The following is a 24,501-nucleotide window of genomic DNA, read 5'->3' as shown; positions in this document are numbered from 1 at the left end:
TTGAGTCGATCAGAAACCACACTCGTCAATTTCACAAATTGGTAAGCACAGTTGTAAAAGCACGTTTCTCAAATTTATCTTAAAATCCACCGTTACCCGTTTTCTTTCAATGAATGAACTTGTGAAAAGTAAGTTCATTTGTTGTTCAGAAAATTGATCTTCCACCTACGCAATGGAATCAAGAAATGAAGTAAAAATAAAAATTGATGTTACTCAATTTGTCCCTTGAGAGATTCACACATTACACGATGAAACTTATACGGAGAATTATATGATCTTATTATATTATATATCAAAAATTTCATGTGATAAAGTAAAATTGGTCAGTTTTGGTTTCCGAGGAGTTTTCATCGGGAAAACTGAGAAGTTCTTTAGGAAATTTCGTGAGAATTTCGTAAAAATTAAGATGGATCGATTCGACTTTCGAGCTGCACGATGAAATTTGACGCACCTCGTGAAGTATTCGTGCGTTCGTTCAATTCAATTTCCGAGGATTTTAAATGGCCGTATGGTGGTATTAGTGAAACCGCGCTGTGCGGCTGTTCAATTAACATTAAACAAATACTCACCGTCGCTGCGCTGCGCGATACCTCTTTTGTCGCCTTTCCCCATATTTTCTTCTCCCTCTATCCACTAAGGTGTGAGAATCGCTTTCTTCCTCTCCCGCCTGAAATTCAATTGTAAGGTGCATTTGATTACTGCGTGTTCTGCACTCGTAGCAACGTGTTCCCGACACACAAAAGCCTTGGCAACCGCGTGCCACGCGTTTCGTCGCTTTCGTGCACTTCGTGTATGTACGTACATTCGCGCGAACAGGCCCGGGCTCAATTTGCTCCAGGACGTGAGGATCGAGCGGAAATTGTTGGGAATTGGTCGCCACGAAGATACAGTTAGTGAAAGAAATTAGAGCCACCATTAATTTTCGTAATGAAATAAATTATTTGTTTATTTGTTGCGAGAAGTGGGCTCTCTTTCGTTACTTAACGAGAAGAAAAGACAAAGGAAGGGAGCGAGAACCATAAGTACAAATAATACTACGATAATATGATAATAATATAATATGATAATAATTAATATATATAAATATAATATGGTAATAATATATATATATATAAATATAATATGATAATAATTAGGAATATAGAAAGAAGAAAGAGGATCATTATTTTAATGAAAAATTCAAAATCCGCTCTTTTGAATTATTTTGATGTAAATGTGAGTGTTGAAACACTGTTAATGGGAGATTTTAATATAAATTAAAATTTGCCATTAAAGATTCTCTTTCGCTGTTCTGGAAAATTGAATATTAACTTGAACAAACGACAAAAATTTAATCTCCGGATGGAGAGGAAATTGTTGAGAATGGGTGCGATGAGAAACTGCCGATAATTTAAATTGTTATAACTTCACAACCGAAAATCATGTAACAATTTACCTGGTCTTTTATTTTAAAGCGCAGTTTTAAATTGTAAAAATTCAAAAGTATTGAAAAAATTTGTTTCTTTACTAGATTCACCATTCATCCATTTAACTAAATTTTGAACATTCGGGTTACGCAAGATAAAATTCAACAATCGTACAAAGATCGTGTAGTAAGTTTCAAGGGGGTTCATTGTAAACGGAAGACTTCAATCTTCAAGATCATGGCAACTCAAAAGTCGCGAGAAAGTTTGTTCAATATCTTTAGAGACGTTCAAATTTTGACAATTTTAACAGGAATAAAAATATCCTTGAAAGTTCCACCCGGTACATGACGTAAAACATCATTGAAGAAGCCTGTCATTCAAAATAAGATTGTCGAATGAATGAATTGTCGTATGATTTTCTCTTCTTTCCCGGTTATAATAGTTTGAACGTTATATATAAAAAGTAACAAGTCGTCGAAAGAAAATTCGTAATTTGCAAGAACTATTAATTCTAAACTGAATCCAATCAAGTATTCACCACGTTCGAGCAAATCGTACCAGTATCACGAGGAACGTTTTTCGTATTGCAAAAGGGAAGCTCCATGTGTTTTGTTTCCGGATTAATTGACTCTATGAAGTTCGTGGCAGTAGATGAGGAACGCAAATTGACGGTAGTCGTGGGAAAATCGCAAACGACGCGCGGAATTCGGCGCGGAAATTGGCCAGGCTTGCACATTTTCGCCAATGCTGCGATTGGAAATCGATATAGAATCGTCGCGGTGCTCACGTGCGAGCGTCATTATCAATCATCGACGCCGGAAATTATTAGTTACTACACTGCTTGTAAAACGAAGCCGAATCGAAAGATATCGATCGATCTTGATCGTTCAGTCGTTGCTTGCGAATTTGCGCGATTTTCTATTTAAACATATTCTTTTTCGAGTGCAATTAAATTGGGAAGTGCTAACGCTGATGCTTCAAAAGTGTAATTTTTATTTTATTATCACACAAGGGTATTATTATTATTATACAAATATTATTATACAAATAGTAGTACAATCTGAGTGGAGATGACGATGCATGAAAAAATAAACGAAAAATTTGGTGTAAAATTTTTTCGCCTTGTTCCTCATTTTCGAGAAAATTTTTATCTGCTTGTTGTTTCTGTCCACTGATTATGATACACAGTTACAGTGGTAATAGGTCTCTGCAAGATATTCATTTCTTTTATTATATTACACATATCACTGAAGTACATAACATGATTCGACGAATTAAGGACAAATTGACGAATTCTAACGAATGTATTTTCTGCTTTTTAATTGGTCAAATTACTTTGCACAATTTCTTTGTTACAGTTGCGCAATAAATTTTAAAATTTAGATTCATTGATACATTCCTACAAATATTTCCTGAATTTTTCAAATCCATTTTCTCGGAAATAAGACGAAGAAATTTTCTGTTTACTCCTCATCATTTAGTATCATTTTGTATAAAAATTATAAATCTATGCTGTGAAAATAACATCTTCTCGTTTTCAAAAATATTAGGGAAGTACGAAAAAGAGAAAGTGCGAAAGTATTGTAAATTTTACTTTGCCTCGTTCAGTGTCACCTCCTCTCGATCAATTAATTTCGTTCAGTCTTATCCTAAATAGAATTTTCCAACGACAGATTGCTAATTTGTGTGTATTCACAATACGAAGTTCACGTTTTAACGTCTTCTTTCGGAAAATGCCGAGGGAAAGTTGGAGAAAGTAGTAACGGGAGTGAATTCTGAGGAATGCTGCTAGTGTCTTGTTGCTAAAAAGGAAAAAAGAAATATAATAATTGAAGGCGTTTCGCGGAACGAAGGAGAAGCAAGAAGACTGAGTTACTTTTATACGTAAAATGAGAACGGAGAGATGAATTTCGTTGCTTATTTTATTCTAAAATTAACTTGGCTTTCTCCTGGCTAACATAATTTATTTTACATTTTGGTTGCGTATTACGTTCCGTGTAATATTTTTTTTCAAAACATGTTGGCCGCACTTTATTTCTGCATATATTAACGTACGTTTTAATTATCGCTGTTCGCGATAATATTTCCTTCATTAAATGTTCTCGTGAATTAATTTAAATTTTTCGTCACGTCGTAACAATCTTGACAAGCACTTTGTAAATAACATTATCTCGTTACGTTAATCTTCGATAGAAATTTATGTATTTTTCACAGGTAGACATGCGTTTCATATTTCTAAATAAACATGTTTTCTTGTAATTTTTTGATTTCAACGTACAATATATTTGTGTAACAAATTGGCAAACTCTCATTAAATCACAAATCAATTAATAATTAATGTCTACTTTATTCAACGATATACAATATAAATAATTTGTTTGTCAAGTGATTCAAATTTTGAGCTTCTGAAAGTAGCATTTTACAAGTTAGCATTTGTTTATTGTTTCAGCACGTCGTTTTTCAATTGTACAAATATGTATTCACACTGCTTCTATTCGGTGCTTAAAGAGAATTTAAAGGTCACCAACAGAGCGAGTAATCAAATACGATAGCGCAACACGATATTACGAACTAGTAACTTTAGTTGAAAACCTATTCAAACTCGACGATGGTAGAGTTTACAGAAATATAAGCCGTAAAAGGGGAAACGCCAATACCGTTTTTAAGTTCTCTCGAGTTTTGCGAACAGTATATTCTCTAAACGGGCTCGTTGTCGGTTCAATTCGACACTGACGTGGTTATGATATATTTATCGCTTTCGTCCTACTTTTTCTATCTTTTACCTTTACAACTGCGTCTATTTTTTTTTCTTTTTTTTTCAAATTTCAGAGAAATAATCTTTCAGCCTTCGAAAATTTCGTCTCCCTCCGATTTTCGAATTTTGAGATTGTTCGATTTCAAATAATATATTATTAATTTGAAGAACAACAACCTCGAAAATTAAATTAGTTATCTCGAATTGAATTGATCTTCAACTTCTTTAATTCTTCAGAACTTTTCGTTACAGTCTTTGCACGAATTTTTTGGACGAATTCCGTGGATTTTTGGAATCCTCGATCACCCAGAGATGTAAAAGCATCTAATTTACTAAAAATATGTATATAATAAATGAGAAAAATTATTAACCACTCGTCGATCATTCATCTGTTGTTTTCACTTATTTCGAGTAGGAAGCATTGAAAACTTTAACAACAGCAAGACTTTCAGTTATTTATTTACTTGCTCTGATCTAGCAGTACTGTTTACTCATAATGATGTTATATTTACATCGTAGCGTGCTCATTATTAAACTTGTCATTCTTGTGTCAAACCGTTTTCAGTTTATTCCTTTGCGAAAAGCTCGAGAGTTTTCCAGCGCAAAGTTCCGAAAGCTTATTATTCGAGGATCAGAGAAGTTCAACTATTTTCACAGTATTACTACGGTGGCAGAACTCAAATGATCCGAATACTGGAACTTCCCATGGTGCAGGGTGAAATTTATCTTTATACAGTGCGAAATCAACACAGACACTGAGGAGTTTCCTCAGTGGGAAAAATCTCACCCTGCTGCAACAACAACTGTTATTCCTTCAAAAAAAGTTTTAACGAAAAGTTACGGAGAAATGCATACATATGAAACTACAGAGCTGTTGAACAGCCAGAAGTAGAATTTATTCTACACGTTGCATTCGTTTCAAGTTTTGCAATAGTTTTCCAATGATGAAAAGAAATCGTTAACGATCGTTGAGTTAAAGATACCTATTAATTTTCTAATTATAAATGATAGAAATATGAGGTAAATATACCTATTAATTTTCTAATTATAAATGATAGAAATATCAGATTCGTCAAAATCGCCGGTTTGTATTTTTTTCATGGATATTCTGTAGATTTACGACGCACAGTTTCGATTCTAGAATAATTACAGAATTATTTGTAATTTCTCGATAATTGCTAAATTTCGTCGTTAAAATGTATATCTTTTTACTCGCGAGAGAATTGAAAATGGAAATTATAACAAGACGATCGTTCATAAATAATTTAATAAATGATTTTAATACTCATCTTAATCATTCATCGTCTAATAAAACTTAATAGCTTAATATGTGTATTTGACTTCGATGTTTCTAAATTAAATTGATCTATCTGCGCTTCAATCAATCGATATTATTAAATTTTATTTTTTAACATTGAGATTTTAACATGAATCTTCATATCATTTCATTATATTTTATGTCAGTCATTGTACCTTTTTTCCAGATCTTACGGTTCTGTGAAATTTCATGACATTCAATTATTTGTAAAATTGTGACAGATTGTTGCCTGATTCTGAATGGATTGATTTTTGAATAACTGAGAAATATTATTTTTCTCCAGTTCGAATTAGAATTTTCACTGCCGCGTGACGCACAGTGGCAATCTCGAAGATATTCGTGAATGATTTTTCGTAAATCCAAACCGTTTGTTAATTATATTACGAACTTTCTCTTGTTCCTTGAACTTCAATTTCACTGACACGAATTTCACACTTCGGGCTTCGTAGCGTTAAATTAGCGACGTGAGGAACATCGAGATTTTCATCAGTCAGCCATTCTCAATCAATGCCTATTTCAAACAGTTGGATTTCAATCAGATTAGCGAGCAATTAGGCTCCTCCGCTCAAAGAGTTTCCAAGACCTGAGAGACGAAAGATCATTGTTAGAAACTTCGAAGTGTGAAACTGTATCCTCGTGATATAGCATTCGTTCCGTGCAGAACGAATTAGTATTAATCGTATATACTAGGGGGAAGATATCTCGTCTGAGAAATTTCATTTCACCCTGTTGATAGAGCGTTTTTGTGAAAAATTTTCAATCCCGTTAGAGTTGCGAACCGATAAATTGTTAGTGACGTAACTTCACGAATAGTTGGTAATCCTATTAAAGTTGTCGACGAACGAATTACTGGAAGTGAATATTTACGAAGAACGTGTAATCGTATCGTTGGACGATCAAATAAAATGGCTTATAGCGATAGCTAAGCCTTTTCGACGGATTTCTAGAAATGTTTAATCACTCAAAAACAGAATTAAAGAAGTAGAATCTGAATAGAAATTTGTTTCTTCTATCGAATATTATAATAAATACTCTACTTTAGATATTTCGTATATTTTTGTATTATTATGTAAATATAATATTATTTTGCTTATTGTACAAAAATATATATTTTTAAATATCCAAAAGCAGAATTAAAGAAGTAGAATCTGAATAGAAATTTGTTTCTTCTATCGAATATTATAATAAATACTCTACTTTAGATATTTCGTATATTTTTGTATTATTATGTAAATATAATATTATTTTGCTTATTGTACAAAAATATATATTTTTAAATATCCAAAAGCAGAATTAAAGAAGTAGAATCTGAATAGAAATTTGTTTCTTCTATCGAATATTATAATAAATACTGTACTTTATGATATTTCATATATTTTTGTACATTATATGCATTTTTGCACTCTCAAATTTTCCAAACTTCACTAAAGTACATTACTGAAGTATTTAAACAATTATAGTCCATTATATCAGAGAGCCTTAACATTTAGTAAAATCATCTTCAACACTTAGCTACTGTTAGTATTGATTTCTATTACATGATATTACCCAAATATTAATAACAATACCTAAGTATTAATTTCTTACTGTATAATTATACAAATAATTTTTATAATTTTTTTTTTTAATTGTCATAGTTTTCCTTCTTTTATATAACCTTCTATACTGATGTTTCTTCACTATACTTTATTAGCCCGATGCTTGCTCTTATTCTTGTTCTTTCCCTATCTATTATATATAAATTATTGTATATAATCTCTGCTGTATATAAACTATTGTATATAAGTGATTTTTGTCCCGTTTATTCAAAATAAATAAATAAATATTTCTATTAATTACTTATGTACATAGTAATTATTATTTTTATTATATTAATATGTTAATCACATATTTCCAGCTTGAAACGAGTCTGAAAATGCACGTAGAAATACGCGCGTGCTCAGGAAAAAGTTTTTAACAAAATCTCGGCAAAAGAATTTTAAAAGAAACTTTAACGAAGATTTAATTTCAACTTTATTATTTTCAAAACAAAAATTTTTTTCTTCCTTAGTATTCTTACCGGATATCGAGTGACGTCCTCGCACGCAGCGAATTTGCGTAGACATCAGCATGTCGTCTGCGCGGGGACATATGAGAAAAATGAAATTCATCGTTTCATGGAGATTCGTACGATTCGTCTCCTCGCGCATTTCTCACGCACGGCACGTAGCTTCTTCAAGAACGAGTTTCAAATGCCATTCGTGTCACGTTCGACCATACTTGATAAATGTTGTTAAAGACACCGGGCAACACATGTTATTTTTCATCGCGATATCGTCGCCTCGGTTCCTGTTCGATTCCAGATTGCTCGCGAACGTAATGAAATTAGATTTGAAAATCGATTGCATCAATTTCGCTGACGAAAATTATTTCCAATGTAAAAATCATCTTCAATATTCTTCTCGACTATTCTAGAAATATTTTCGAAGTTTATTGTTTCATTTCTGATCTGTTTAATGGTAACACTAAAACTCATCAACTCTTTTCATCAGTTTGGCAGATTCTGTTGAGAATTTACAATTGAAAATCGCTACATGCAACGTCGTAGATTGTTATCGAATTAATTCAGTTATCAGAAATTGTTTTTTACATGAATAATCTCAATTAATTGCTCGGGCACTTAGATTAAATTTTTTTTACTGTCACTGAGTGCTAAGCATCACATAATACTGCAGTAGATCGACTGTTCTCTAATCAAAACTTTCTTTCTCTATGTGAAAAGTATAATGAGCTTTTTGTACACTTGCAGTGGATATCTTTTTTAGTTTAATGTTACAGATCATTACAATGTTAATCAGAGTTTTCTCTTCTTGCAATGGATTTTTTTTTCACCGTCATTAATCACTAAAAATCGCTAAAATAGTTATTATACCGTAACAAATTTATATTTCTGAAAATATAATTTAAAAAGTATGATATTGGCAGAAATTTCACTCTGTGCAATTTTTTTTTGCACTTTAAAATTTCCTATAAATGCAATATAGTGACGTTATAGTAAGATCACTAGTCCTCAAAATATATAAATATACAATATAATATAAATATATTATTATATAAATTAATAAAATATACAATATAATATAAATATATATTATATAAATTAATAAAATGTTTAAAAAATAATTATTTAATATCAAACTTCAAGCACAGTAAAGAAGTCACGTTCGTACCGCAAACCAGATCTTCGCTCGCCTATTCCCACCGGCGGTTATAAAAACGAAAATCCGCAGGTATAAGAATACTTTCTCTCTAAACTTGTTCAACGCTCCGAACTTGCCTTCGAAACTTCTCGACGCTCGCGATTACGCGAAAAATTCGCTCCGAATTCGGACTTTCATTGAAATGCATGCACGTATGAGTGCGTTTTCCGGCAGCCCCACGCTCGGAATATCGAACAAGACGCCCGTTTCGACAAGCAAACGATAGAACGTCTCCTGCACATGTTGCTTTCGTCTCTGGCGTAAAATGGCCAGCAATGTTGCACGTGTGTTTATATAAAATATTTCGAAGTTTAGTTAAATTTAACACGGTAACGAGGCACGATCGTCGTTATCATCACGAGATGATAAGAATGTTCAGCTGTTTCTTTCATGATAGATATATAGATTGTTACTTTGTTGAATGATTTTTTTTTAAATTTATATTTATTTTTTATTAAATTTATAGATTGTTACTTTGTTGAATGACTTTCTTTTAAATTTATATTTATTTTTTATTAAATTTATAATTTAAATTTGTTACATTTATAATAATTTATTTATATACGTAATAATTCGTACACTCGTGACTGTTTCATTTCGCAAATTAATTGAGAAAATTATGACTTCTTTTTTACGAAATAAGAAAAAACGTAAAAGATTTCATCGAGACGAAAGTATCTGTTTTTGGTGAAAAATTGCATACGTCATTCTTTATTATAATAAAATGCAACAGAACTTTTTTGATTATTTGATATACATAACTGAATTACTTGATATACATAATTGAATGCAAAGTATTTAAGTCACAAAAGTATTTAATCCATTAAGCAGTAAGCAATAGTTCGTTTATAACATGTCAGTTTCTTTCAATTTTCTACAATTGTGGATTCTAGCTGAGAGAAATAACGATGAGAACTGTGGAATTTTATTTTCTATGAAAAATGGATTCTGTTGAGTTCTTACCTTTTAATTTATGATTTGGAGTCAGTTTAAGACGACACTGGTTGATCATTTTCACTGATATATTTCACATAAAACGTGTAGTATTAAATTAACTATAAAAGAAAATTAAACGAATAACAATGGCTTAATATAACTTGTAACTATAAACGAACGGCACGCGCAATCTAATTTTCTTATTTTTTTCAGTTTTACATCGACGATTTTACTTTTACTGACAATGGTTTTACTTTTACTGATTTTCTGATTATACTTGTTCTAAACTGTCTTTACGGTTCCGACTGTTCTGATCTAACGACGACTACGGCTATAATTCATAGACGTCTTACTTTGCTTTCTTTCTCTTTCTTTCTCTCTCGCTCATCGCAATTTCACGCCATCTCTACAGACGGAAATTATCGACTGATATTTCTAACAGTTTCAACAATGTAAAATAATCGAAGGAAAAGTTGCATCCTTAATCATCGTTCGTCACAATCTGGCACATTTTTTTTATAGAATGCACATAAAATGTGTAAGATCACGGTATAAAATTGAATATTCCAAGAGTGGATCATACTATGAATAAATATATAATTAATATATAATATATATAATAAAATATATACTATAAATATAATAAAATATAATAAAATATATATTATAAATATAATAAAATATAAATTAACATATAATAAAATATATACTATAATTTGAATAAAAATTTAATTTAATCAAAATCTATTTAATAAAAGAGACTTGCAAGCTTAATCATTTATCATCTCATCGACGATGTTAATTATCCAATCAAAATTCTATCTCTCCTCTTTAAAATTATTCAATTTCTTTAAATTAATTCTTCAACTCGTCGATTTAATACCAAGGGACAGATCACTTTAGAGAAACGAGAGATGGGTAATGGCACGTTGCGCAACATTAACAAAATAACAAAATGATTCCCTACAACAATCTCACACGCGATAAATTCGCAAAAGAAGATTTCCGGCAAACTCTCGCGAGCCAGCTGTTAGGCGGTCTCATTGAAATGCCGCAGCTCGTATATTGCTTTTACCGATCATCGTTCAACGATACGTGCACACCTCGTCAATCTCGCCGATAAAAGCGGTTCGAAATCCTTTTTTTTGCACGCTCCTCTATCGATTGCCCGCTCGCTAGACATTGTCGAGGGTTCGGTAAACACTAAACTGCGGCTAATTCAGGTGCTTCATCCGGTGCTGATCGTTGACACGGTTTTTCCATGTACCGGTTATTCTGGGTGTTTTCAATCTGCGTCCTCTTCGCGTCCACAGTGCCTGTTCTGCCGTGGTGGCCGCTGCTTGAAAATGGACCTCTCCTCCGTCAGATGGATGGCCATTGGCTGTTTTTCCTTTTACGTTTTCCTCTCGTTGCCTTTTTTCCTCCTTCTTTTTTTTTTTTCCTCTTTTTTCGCCAGAGGAATTTTTGATGGACACCAGATACGTACGTACGTAGCCTCAAGCGGAGCAGAAATTGAACAACTCGCCTCGCTGATCGTGCCGGTTTGACAGCGTCAAACGTTTAACTCTCCCCCGCGTTTTGAATATATTTTTCTCTCGAGAGACGTTCGAGTGACTCGTTCAGAGCAGAGAAATTTCCTCTCCCTTTTCTTTTCCGTGGCAGGAAAGTCAGAAACGACGAAAATTTTGTTTGGTTTTTAATAAGGGATGATGATTTGGGGCGTGAAGTTTATTGAATTGTAGAATATTATACGTGAGAAGTATTGATAATTATTAATTCCGGTGTTACTAAGTGCCAACATCAATTGTTGATATTTATTACTGATATTGAAGTTACTATAAAATGTGAATTACTCAGTAATTATTATTAGTTTTGTGTGTGAGAATTATCTTCATTTCTTACTAATTGAAAGTTGCAATATTTTGTCAAGTATTACACTTATGTTAGACAGATGCTCGTAAAGTTAATCCTAATCCTAATAGACTGCGGATTTTTATACATTCATAAGAAATTTGAATGCAACATTTTATACTGTGTAGCATATATTCTTTCGACGATGATAAATAAAATGTTCGCGGTATTGTGAGCCAACGTTTCTCTTGGAAAAAGTGGAAGAAGAAGAAGTTTTAATGTATTTTTATAGACAGTACGATGTACTTCAATTTTTTATGTACTTTAATTTCTTAAAAAAGAAATATTAGCTCAGAACATATTTTAATTTCAATTTTATAAAATCTACGCACGAAAGATGAGGACAGTATGAAAGCAACAGTGCTACACCTCTACATCTTTCATACGATAGATTTTACATTAATTAAGATTTCGGGAAACTAATAGTGTCTCGACATGCAGAGAATCGATCAAAAAATACTGCCATTCTGTTTAAAAAGAAATTGAACAACGTTCGTTCCTCGAACATCGTTGCAAAGTATAAAAACTTAATTAAAAAAAATAAAGGCATTAATAACAAATAAAATAAATATAAAATATAAAACATAATATACAACATTAATAATAAAAAAATAAAACCATTAATATACAACATTAATAATAAAAAAAATAAGACCACTAATAAAAGCATTAATAACAAATAAAATATCACAATAAAACATAGATATAATAAAAATCAATAAAAAAACATTAATAATAAAATAAATATAAAATATAAAACATTGTAATATATAAAATTAATAATGAAAAATGTAAAACATTAATAATAAAAGAAATAAAAACCAATGAAAAAATATTCCTTTCTCTATCACTTTTTTTCAAAAACCTATCATATTTGTCAACACTGGTTAAGAAAAACACTGATCCATAATACTCTGAACACTCTGTATACGTACATACATTTGTCGCCTAGGCTCCATTTCCTTGCACACGTTCATAAACATGTTTATTTATACAAACGTCCAGAGTTTCGCCCATGATCAACTCCTCGAACGCATTAACGAAATCATTCCTCCCCTCACTCAGTGAGCGTGTGTGTATTCGCTTCATCGCGCGAGTCGGATCCTGGGCGTCTCGCGCGCAGGTATACACGGTGCAATTTAAATCCATTTTATCATCGCTGGGATTCGGCGAGCACTCCGGCGTAACTAGTCCGCCGTTACGCGAACGCGGACGCGTTCCCTCTCAAACGAGGAAATTATTGGATTCGCCCGGAAATTGTGAAATTCCCGATAGCGACGATCTAACCAGATCAACCGGCCGACGTTTCTCGCGTTTCCGCACGCTTGTGCGACCAGCCAACTTTCTCGATGGACCGAGAGCGAGAGAGGTGCGAAAGAGACGGACAGAGAGAGAGAGAGAGAGAGAGAGAGAGAGAAAGAGAAAGGAAAAAGACTGAAAGAGAAAGAAAATAAGAGGAAAAGGGAGAGACAGGAACAGAAAAAGAAAAATAGAGAGAGAGAGAGTGAAAAGGAAAGAGAGAAACACAAAGAGAGAGAGAAAAAAAAGAGACAAACAGAAAGATAGATAGAGAGAGAGAGAGAGAGAGAGAGAGAGAGAGAGAGAGAGAGAGACGAAAGAGACAAAAATACAGAAAGACGGAGATGGAGAGAGAGAGAGAGATACAGAGACAGAACGAAACACAGAAAAATGGACACGGAGAGAAAGATAGAGAGAAACAGAACGAAACACAGAAAGAGAGAGAGAGAGAGAGAGAGAGAGAGAGAGAGAAGGAGACAGAAACAAAAAAGAGAGGAAGACACGAAGAGAGACAGAGGAAAACAGAGAGGAACAGAGACACAACGAAACGCAGAAAGATGGAGAGAAAGACAGAGAGAAACAGAACGAAACACAGAGAGAAAGAGAGCGAGAGAGCGAGAGAGAGAGAGAGAGAGAGAGAAGGAGACAGAAACAAAAAGAAGAGGAAGACACGAAGAGAGACAGAGAAAATCAGAGAGGGACAGGGACAGAACGAAACACAGAAAAATGGACATGGAGAGAAAGATAGAGAGAAACAGAACGAAACACAGAGAGAGGCAGTAGGAGACAGAAACAAAAAGGAGAGGAAGACACGAAAAGAGACAGAGAAAAAACAGAGACAGAGACAGAGATAGAACGAAACACAGAAAGATAGAGATGGAGAAAGAGACAGAGAGAAACAGAACGAAATACAGAGAGAGAGAGACAAAAAAAGACAGAAACAAAAAGGAGAGGAAGATACGAAGAGAGACAGAGATAGACAGAAAAAAACAGAGAGAGAGGCAGAGATAGAACGAAACACAGAAAGATGGAGATGGAGAGAAAGACGGAGAGAAACAGAACGAAACACAGAGAGAGACAGAAGCAGACAGAAACAAAAAGGAGAGGAAGACACGAAGAAAGACAGAGAAAAACAGAGATAGAACGAAACACAGAAAGATAGAGATGGAGAGAAAGACGGTGAGAAACAGAACGAAACACAGAGAGAGACAGAAGCAGACAGAAACAAAAAGGAGAGGAAGACACGAAGAGAGACAGAGGAAAACACGAGAGAGGCGAGAAAAAGAGTGCGTGTATCCGAACGAAAATTCCTAGCTCGATCGAGAAGAGTTTTTCTCCGGTCAGTGACGTGATTGCGTTCATGTTCGGGACTGCCTTTAACGAGCCGACCTATACCAAGAGCCCTTTGCGCTCGCCGTGTCGTTCCAGCCACGGGGTTTTACCTAGCTGACGTAGCCCGAGCTAAAAAGCGGGTCGGAGAAAAGCTTTTTTCCACAGTGGACGTAACGCGATTCCACGGAAAAAGAAAAATAAAAAAAAAAAAAGAAAAAGAAAAACGAACGTTAATGAGCATTGGACGTCCATTGTCTAATGGCGGGACATGGTCGGTTTTCTCTCTACGCCCGCATGCACGCGGCGCGCGGCAACGCGTTTGCGGATTAAATTGTTCGGGATATCGGAAACAGGGCTGGACACTATTCCAGTTGTTTCCAGCAAATATTTATCAGCAAGAGAATCAGATCCGCTTCAGCCGGACATATCAATATGATTTTACTATTCGTAAGAAATTCATTTCGTCGTTGGTTAATTTGTTTGAATAAATTAAAGACGAGTGAAATGCGTCATTCCTAGTAAATCTTGCTCAACAATGATTGATTTTAAAAGCCTCTGCTTTAGACTAATTAAAGAGGTGTTAATTTTCGAATTTGTAAAATGTTTTCTTTAGACTAATTAATAATTGTTAATTAAAGAGGTGTCAATTTTCGAATTTGTAAAATGTTAAAATGATAAAATTATAGAACACGATGTGAAATTTTATATCAGTAAATATATATTCGTCCAAATATTTGTTTGGATCGATTTTTGTTACAAATAATTTCTTACTCGCGCAAATTTCCATCCAATTTCGTTCGTTCGTTACTGACGAACCTGAGATGGTACTCTTTAATTTTACTCGTTGTCTGCGTCACCCGAATAAAATTTTCTCCGGCTCTAATTGAAAATAGAAGATACGAGAACAGTTCTACAAGGGACACTCATTTTCATTGCAACAACAACTTTGTTCAAGCAAATTTTTGTTTTGCCTCGCATGTTTGTTTTAATAGGAGAGAATAGATACGTTATCTATATACACATAGCTATTTTAACTTTAGAGTTAAACAGCGAGTATTGTGCTTTCAAATTAAAGAATCTCGTTGACTTTCTTATTGCTTATTTTTTTCCGAAAAATAAAAAATCTAGAAACAAACGATTGATTCGCGACGTATTTCAAAGAGATAGAAAGAAATTTCCCAGTTTTCTATCGTAATTTGTCTTTGAATTCTCCGCTGGAAGCTTTGTATTAAACGTCGAGATGGAACCAACAGATACAAGATTACAAGATAAAAGCTGCACTTTTTTACATTTCACAGTGCGAGTAATTTTTTTCACTTTCCAGTTGCGTTGAAAGGATGTGTTAATCCAGGCATCCAAGTTCCTTTTTGAAGTTGCAATTTGAATTATTAACGCCGTCCATCGCTTCGAGTATTACCATTTTGTCATTCACGCATACCTAATATGCGTGGGAATATTTTACAAACGAAGGGAAATTTTTTATTCAACTTTATTCAAGCTGAATCAGTGTGCCTTGCAAGTAAAATAAAATATAACTCCCATCGCTTCTTTTTTTTTTTTTTTATCTCTCAAACCAATCTGTTTTATTCTTTAATTTTCAATTTATATTCTTGCGCAATGTTCTTTTAATTTATACTCTAAACTTAAGTCCTTTGAATCATTATGATAGTATCAAGTGAATTAATTTCTCTATGTGATCAATAACAAATTGTCTAATATAGAAATAAATTAAAAGTTCAATGTTGCATTAATATATTAATATATATATTTATATTTCTATCGTATTGAATCAATAATAAATTATCTAACATAGAAATAAATTAAAAGTTCAATGTTGCATTAATATATATATTTATATTTCTATCGTATTGATTCGATTTATGTATTCATATATACAAATATTTACGAGTGACAGAAATATTCGTCACTTTAAATTTTCAGCTATGCGAAATGTAATTAATAAAAAATAAAAATTTCAAACAAATATTGCTCGTTGCATATCTCACAATGTCCAGAATATTAATACAACATTCTATTTTTATTAAAAATAAAATTATACATGTACATTAAAAAGGCAAGAATATAACCTTTCTATCGTAAAACGTACAATTTTCAGTTATACAGGATGTAATAAATGTCGAATAAATATTACTAATTGCACATTTTTCTCGACACTTATCCAACGTCCTAATTTTAAAAACGGCGAGGAAAATGTCTTTCTATCCTTTTAATTGTTCCGTCCTAAAATTTGTTGCACCGGAAATGATTGACTTCGTGTCCCATTGAGAACGTCGATATCCCTCTTTCTCTCTGCAAATGGTTCCGAAGAAAGTAGCTTTAGTAACGTTTTATTCGACTCGTTAAAACGTTAAACTATAGTTCACGCCTTCAGAATTGTTGCACTTGGGACAGCGTTTCGTTTTGTTGCTTCGTCGTGGTCATTTTCTAAGAAATTTCATTCCGCGAAATAATAACCATAAAAACGTTCAGTTGTCAGTATCTCCAAACAGTAGCACGGAAAATAATTGGATTTTCTCGTAGAAGACGACGAAGGCTTTCTCGTTTAACAAAATACAAGCTTTCCTCTTTTCCTTCTTCTCCTTCCCTTTTTCTTTGTTACCGAAGCAATTTTCATTCGTCAGTAGCGATGTTGCTAATTCCGTCTTCGATCGAACGAACAAAACATTTAAAAGTTTCTGGATGATTTTTAAAGGATTGGCGTTATATTTACTGCATTTAATGTTAAAGATTAGAATAAAGGTTGTCTTTTTTAATTAAATATTTTATATTGAAAAAGACTTTGATATTAAATATTTAACATTTTAAATTTAATATTTAATATTTTATATATTTAATAAAATTAAATTTCATTTCATATAAAATAAAATAATATTTAATATTTTGATATTTTAAAAATCTACAACGATCAAAATAAACACTGATAAGCAGAAATTCAGTTTGATAATTATTTCGGATAAAATTTTAGCAACAAGAGTGTTCTGACACTTTAAACTTGTTAAGAGAACAAAAGTTTCAAATATTATTGAAAATTGTAATGAAAATCGTTCAAGAACCTATCATCTTTCTTTTGTTTTCAATCATTTGTTAATTTGATTAAATTTAAGTATCACCTAATTCATAAAAATTAATATTAGTGAAAGGATATCTGTCACATAACTCTACATTACTATTACTATTCATGAAAGTTAGTGTTTTGACTTTAGTGAAAATTTTTTATTCATAAAATTGATTATACAAATTTATATAAAACTTTTTATTAAAACGACTTTACTATTTAATAATGTTATTTTTATTATCTACAATTTATATTAACTTCAAGACCAAATATACAATATATTAAATTGGGATTGATCAGGATTAATTTCTCATTTACGTTTAACTACGCACTAATAAAAATTCAAGAATAATGACAATTATTTAAAATCGTTTGTGAAAAACTTTTTAATGATTTTTATAGATACTTTCTCGTCATTTGAATCTTTCATCCGGTGACATTTGTAAACCAGGTAGTACAACGTTCGTTTGAGCAAATCACAAACGATTATTGTAGAATCGATAATTGATATCCCGTATAGAAAAGGGATAAATTTGCTAAAGGAATAACATTGCGTGGCATCGTTGTCGAGATATATAACGGGTCGACATTTTACTGCATGTGATAACGTAGAAGATGGCCATTTCAAACGTACTCTAGAGCAATTTATGTGCATTAATTTCAATGATTGATGTGTACTACTGAAAACAGTGAGATGGCCGCGTTTCCCGAGCAATTGGCAGGGACAGAAGCGAATAGCCGAGAAGGGAAAAAAGCATTATGTTAATGTTACCCCATCTTTGATCGGTAATTTATTTAAAATATCAAATACGTTTCATTGAAACATTTATTCGCGGAATCGGCTCTCTGCGAAGATAAATCTTCCATTATTTCGAATAACGATGCACAATGTTGCTTTTAGTAATATTGCCATCGCACGACGACGTTTATACTTAACAGCTTTTGTAATTGTAATTTCGCATGACGCAACACGATCAAATATATAAATCGTTTATATATTAAATATCCAGCACACTGTGTTATTCTACTAAAAATGTACGAAATTGAAATTAATTGACATTCGTTTGAAATTTCGTTCTAAATGAATTATCAATTCCGCGTGAAATAAAATCATCTGCAATCGACGATTAATTGAATAATTGAAATTATTGATTGACTTCGAGTTGAAATGAAATTTACACAGATGAGAGAAGTGAAAATAAGACTCAGACTATTGTCTATTGTTAGAAAATGGACGGCAATTTTCATAAGGATGAAGCTTGCAATCGAATGGAGATCAGGATGCATAGGTGTGTTCTCGATCGGGTTTTATCGGGGAAAAAGGAATGTATGCTTGAGAAAATGAGGACGTAGTATATCCGGTAATCTAGCGAATAGTGAAAAAAGAAGAATGGCTTTTCAGTTTGCTGTACCCGGGGCTCGATATTCAACGATGCCTCCTCATTTTTCTGAGTAGCTAATATCGTGCACTGCACACACGTTATATTGTGTATTGGACAGTCATTACGTTACAGCAACAGACAAATAGATACTTGTTACAGCGTTGAAAATTCAATTGCAATTTTTCGATTAAAAAGTCACAAATAACTCTTGTTTTTAACTTACGAAACATACTCGGGTACGGTGTCTTTGAATATTTATAAAGTTGAAACCAATTTATATTCTTAGAAACAAACGAAACTTTTCAATTAATACAGCAAAATTAATTTGTGATTTTGTTTCTATTTAATTCGTTCTTTTAGTGTTCTTGATATTGATATTGTTAATTTTCTTTTATTCTTGCAAGATCTTGTAATTTATTAAATTCGATATTATTTTAATATTAACAATATTATCTATAGTTAACTTAATTCATCGTTTTCGTTAATCTATTGACGAATGAAGCTGTTGGAAATAAAAATTTGTTCTTTCACACGAGAAAATATATCAGCGAACATGATCAAAATCAAAACACTGTCAAGAGTTTACAGGTGGGATTACGAAGAACTTAAAGTTGAGTTCAATTCCAGTTAATATAAGTTCTTTTTTGACGTGAACATTTAAGTTATTACATTACGATTTAGATCAAGAATGGAAAATGTCAGTTATCAAGAATTAGCAACGAAAATTTCACACTTTCTAAAAATGTAGGAAAAAACCCGTAAAAAAAAAAAAAAAAAAAGGAACAGGTCGTAGCAAAAAACTGAACCGAAAGAGTCGCACCGTCTAACGTCACTTTCGATTATATTACTCTCATATTTCACGCTTTTCCTTCGATTTCTCTTCGACATACAACGCTCAAAGTATTAATGGCTCACTGTCGCCCATGCATCACCAGGCTTTTTTCCCCTTTCCCAAAACAAAAAAAGAAAAGTGATTTATTTCCGACGATTTACAAGTCTCGGTCCAGAATCGAACGATCCAGGGAACAAAGCGCGGCAAACCGTGGCAGCCCTTGGAACGCCACGGTCCAAAAATTTCCGCGTAATTTCAAGACAGAATAGGATAACAATCTGCCTGTCGTAAATTACGGTCTTTATTCGCGTTTTAAGCAAATTGCGTTGGATACATAAATTCTCTTCTAGATCGCGTCTAGTAACGCGGCTATTTGCGCTATATATTCCCGTCCCACCGTCTGGGCTCGTCTTGAATTTTAAAAGAATCCTCTGCGAATGAATCTGCGGCGTTGCCTTCGCGAAGGAATAAAAAAAAAAAAAAAAAAGAAAAAAGAAAAACGAATCGCGAAGAAATCGGCGTTGGCATTGAAAAGCAACACGATCTGTTGTCACTTGGTTCGAGGATTCTTCGAATGCGATACGTACATGAGATACACGCGACAATATTTATTTGAATCTGAGATTTGCTTTCAGAGTGTTTAGTGTTTCTTTTTTTTTTTTTTTGTAAAGACGGAATTATTTTCGAATTTGGCGCGGCACGAAAGTTATTTCTTTCTGACAAAATGGTAGATGTCAGTTTTGTGTCTGGAGATAAAGTGTATTATGTTAGAGGACAGGGCAAATTGTTTCAAATGCAAAAATAATTGTAAATATGATTTTGACGAGTTAATTGTTCGTAGAGAACTTTTTGAACAACGATATATTACAATATTACTACGCTATTAATGTTGTGTTTTATTATAATTTTAATATTTCATGGTATTATTAAGAAACTTGGATAATTTCTTCTTCTTCATCTCAGGTGCCTTTTTTAAATTTTTGTATGTCAAATTTTTTCAAATATTTTCCAAAGGGCGTTACAAATTTTCTGAGCAATAATATACATTATAGTGTTGTAATATTTTCTGAGCAATAAAATTTTCTGAGCAATAATATACATTATAGTGTTGTAATATTGTGCTATTAATACTGTATTTCTAATATTTTACAATATCATTGAAAGAATTTCTTTCATATTTTCGGTATTCATTTTAATTTTTCAATTATTTTCCAAATGATTGCAATGATATATTATTATAATATTTCGTAATCATATTCTGTTGCATGTAATATTTTACAATATCATTAAGATATTCGAATAGTTTCACTGGTGTCATCTTCAAATTTTGTACGACAAACATTATTATTATTAATACTGTATTACTCTCAGTGAAACCATTGTGATTGACGACATGGTAGTAATTTATGGTATTATTGATTATTTGTTTTTTAGTTTCAAGGGTGTTTATTTTAATTTCTGTGCGGCAAACTTCTGTTATTCTTATGGTTAAGGCGATAACTCTGGTACGCAGAAACGACAGTGGAAAATTCATTGCGCATAAGCTTCGTTCTCACGAAGCGAATAGTTGGAGAATTCGTAAATTAACAATCTACGGAACTTTCATGAGATAATAATTAATACACTTTGTTATGCACCGTCCACTTTAAACTGTTAATATTCTACGGTACAGCGCGGTAATTAACAGTTTCTTGACTTTTTAATTATTATACGAGACTGAAAGCTAATTATATTCCAAATTAGTACAAACAACCAAACTTGTGTTTTTTAAGAAACCAAAAGTAAGAGAGAAATTTGACTGCAATTATACTTTTAATTTTCTACACTTCACACTTTTCTTACTTATAAATACCCGTTAATAAATCAGCAGTTGCATTGAGTGTAATTTTCTAAACAAAACAATACCTTGACTTTGATTTTATTAAACATTTATTACACATTTTAACAACCAGTTTAATAAATACCTCCTCTCGCATTTCGAAGGAAAATCCTCCGCCAGATTGTAAAATTTATTTCGGGGAAACTCGTTTATTTAAGACACGCATTTCTGATAATTAGAACGTCGAGAGAAGTAAGTAAAAGAAGCAAAAGGAACCTGTAATTCAACGGCGAAAACGAACGCCGTGAACAAATAATCTGTCTCAAAGTGAAATTCAATTTCGCATTTAATGAACCTGTCACGTCAAAGAGTTATATTCTTAAAGAACAAGTTCATCGATCACGAATAGTACTATTAACTATAATAGTAAAACTAATAACTTTATTGATATTGAAATTGATATCCGCCTGGAAAATCAATTAAAACGAATTCCTCAGCTTCGCTTGTTTTTGCATTGATTCCACGATCCGAGGAATCGAATGCTCGCCGAAATCTTGAAATTAATTGACAAACGGGATATCTGAAACGCAGCCCTGTTTCACATTCGCTTCGTCCACGCTTTTAACTAGAAACTAGAAATCCAATTTGCAATAACCGATTAATCGAAAACGATCTGGATAAGGCCGGTTATCGGGTTTGTTAATTTTAACCGCGATCGATGAATTAATTCAAGTCGATTTTCATCTTCCAGCGAGATTACCCACAATCCTTGAGTCAATGTCCGCGACGAATTGAATGGCAAACACACCGGACGAGTCAAAGAGGGTTCAAAGTCACCCAACAAACTCTAATCGCCCCATTGAATTCGACAAACGCCGTGAAATTTTCTGTAATCCACATTCAGCGATGTAATATCCCCATGAACATCAGTTTAATCACGACTCTAAACATTTCAAAGGGAACGTTAATTGAAAGTAACCTACGTACACGTACAAGTAAGAATTTTGAATTATATCAAATTAACTGAAGATACGTGATTGAGAACGTGGCCAAGAATTTTTCAAAATAGACTTGCCCAGATGCTGCGCTTGTGCAAGGTCATTATCACGGAATTCATTTGAAACACTCATTTTTTAAGTAAGCATATTATTTTTCAGTGAACCGTTACGAATTTTTTGATAAATTTTGTCGATAAAAAACTTTTCGATGCAAATCTCATTTTCGAGGTTCACGTTTCAGACGACATACAATTGCGTTGTTTCTTTTTCAGACAATCGTGATTTTTCTGTAATATATTTACCATTATTAAATGCGACAAACGTTTCGAACGCAAAGAGAAGCGTGTTAGTTCTTCTCCTTAATAATTACAAACTTTTCACGTCCGACAGGTAATGTAAAGAAATTTCGATGCAAGTGTAGCGTTTCTATTTCGCTATCGATCAATCGCGAAAGAAAGACCACAGTTTCATCAAATTTTGTCAGCAGATCGGCGAGACGAAGGGTTGGCGCGTGTCGCGTAGAAAAGCGGCGTAAAATAGGTCGAAGGAGCCGGACGTGACGAACGTATCGCTTACCTTTATCCTGTGGGACCATTGGTCACGGGCGTGCCATCGAGAATGCTTTAACTTCCCACACAAGCACGTCTGTTTCGCGCGGAAAGCCCGTGCACGACGAGTTGCTTGAACGGAAAGCGATATCACACCCCCCCTGAAGAAGCTGAGTCGTTTCGGAAAATTTCAAGGGATGAACTGAGCAACCACCGGTCCCTCAACTATCCGTTCATGCCGCGTATTACACCTCGTCAGCCGCTCATTATGCCGTATTGTTCTGGTTGAACCGAGTCGGCTATCCCCTTCGAATCGACTGCCCTATCAAATGTACATGTCTGTTGCCATCTTAGATATCGTGTCCCGATGGAATGTCCAGACGTGAACGCGTTTCGGGACCGGCACCGACTAAACTCCTGCCGACTGGCAACCCGTTAGGACGATCGTGCCCCTTGGCTCCTGCGCCCGATGATTCACGGTCAGAGACGCCACTCGGTTTTGTCGAGAAATTACGGTTTTATCGATTGTAGGTATCAACTGTAGAGGGTAAACGATCGTCGGTATGTTGGATGAATAGAACTCTGTATTATTGACAGCAGATTTCTACTTTATTGGTGGTAGACATGGTAGAATATGATCGTTGCATTAACTATTCTATCTTCAGTCAATGACATTCATATTTTCTGATTTTAATTCCTATTGTTAGTGGCGCTGCGATGTGAAACTTACCTAAATCGATATAATAGGATGTGACACGAAAATGGTATAAACACAGACGTGCAATTTTCAACGGTCTCTGTTTTAAATCGTTATATTTCTTCATTGATGAACCACCACGTTCAATTTAATAAGTAATTCTCGAAACAAATCTGACACAACATCTATATTTTTTTAATTTCAATTCTCGTTACTAGTAGCGCTGCGGTGCGAAACCTGCCTGAATCGATACGATAGGATGTGACACAGAAAAGCATGTTTTTGATGTCACGTTTATTCTACCTTGTTTGTGCATTTATTTTTTGTTTTCGAGTAAAATTTAAATTTCTGTAATTTATATATATATATAAGTACATATGTATCAATACATATTTCAAACCTATTTAAATATCTATAGTGCAATTGTTATAAATTATTCCTGTAATAATTTTAATAATTAACAAAATTTCTTCATTGTTAACAATCGGTACGGTCTATCTATCCAACTAGAGTCAATATGTACTTGAATTTTATCCGAAACAATCTTCTTATCTAAATTTATTTACAGCAAGATCTTTAGAACGACTACTTGATCTTTTTTATTCTTAACAACATACTTTCCTATTTTATTTTCGTCTTTCTTCTTTTGTAATCAACGTCACCGCTGTTTACCTCGTTTTAAAAATGCGCGCACCGTATCACGTTTGATGCTGCAGCAGCGTCATCTATTGTTAAATACTGAAAATATTGAATATCATACGACGTTATCAGTTACCAATTCTAAGTACTGCAGGATGCTAGAATCAGGTCACAAGTTTTTACAGTATTAATACAACTATTTTTTTAATCAAAAAGTTCTTTTTATCCGAATAGTTTCAATCTTGCGCACTTGGATTGAATTGCATTAGTGTTACATCTTCTTATAATATTAATATCTGAATTTCCAAACTCTG

General features: G+C 33.2%; 1 long non-coding RNA gene across 1 annotated transcript; it reads right to left on the bottom strand.

Moving 5' to 3' along the window:
* Nucleotides 1-618: 618 nt before the first annotated feature.
* LOC122531365 lies at nucleotides 619-23,270 on the bottom strand. Its single transcript, XR_006307258.1, has 2 exons — nucleotides 22,880-23,270; nucleotides 619-667 (listed from the first exon to the last, which is right to left on the bottom strand). It is a non-coding gene; the product is annotated as an uncharacterized LOC122531365 (long non-coding RNA).
* Nucleotides 23,271-24,501: the final 1,231 nt, after the last annotated feature.

This window comes from Frieseomelitta varia, unplaced genomic scaffold (assembly GCF_011392965.1).
Source record: "Frieseomelitta varia isolate USP_RPSP 00005682 unplaced genomic scaffold, Fvar_1.2 scaffold_395, whole genome shotgun sequence".
NCBI lineage: Eukaryota > Metazoa > Arthropoda > Insecta > Hymenoptera > Apidae > Frieseomelitta > Frieseomelitta varia.
Note: the sequence above shows the minus strand (reverse complement) of the source record. Positions and strands in the feature narration are given on the sequence as shown.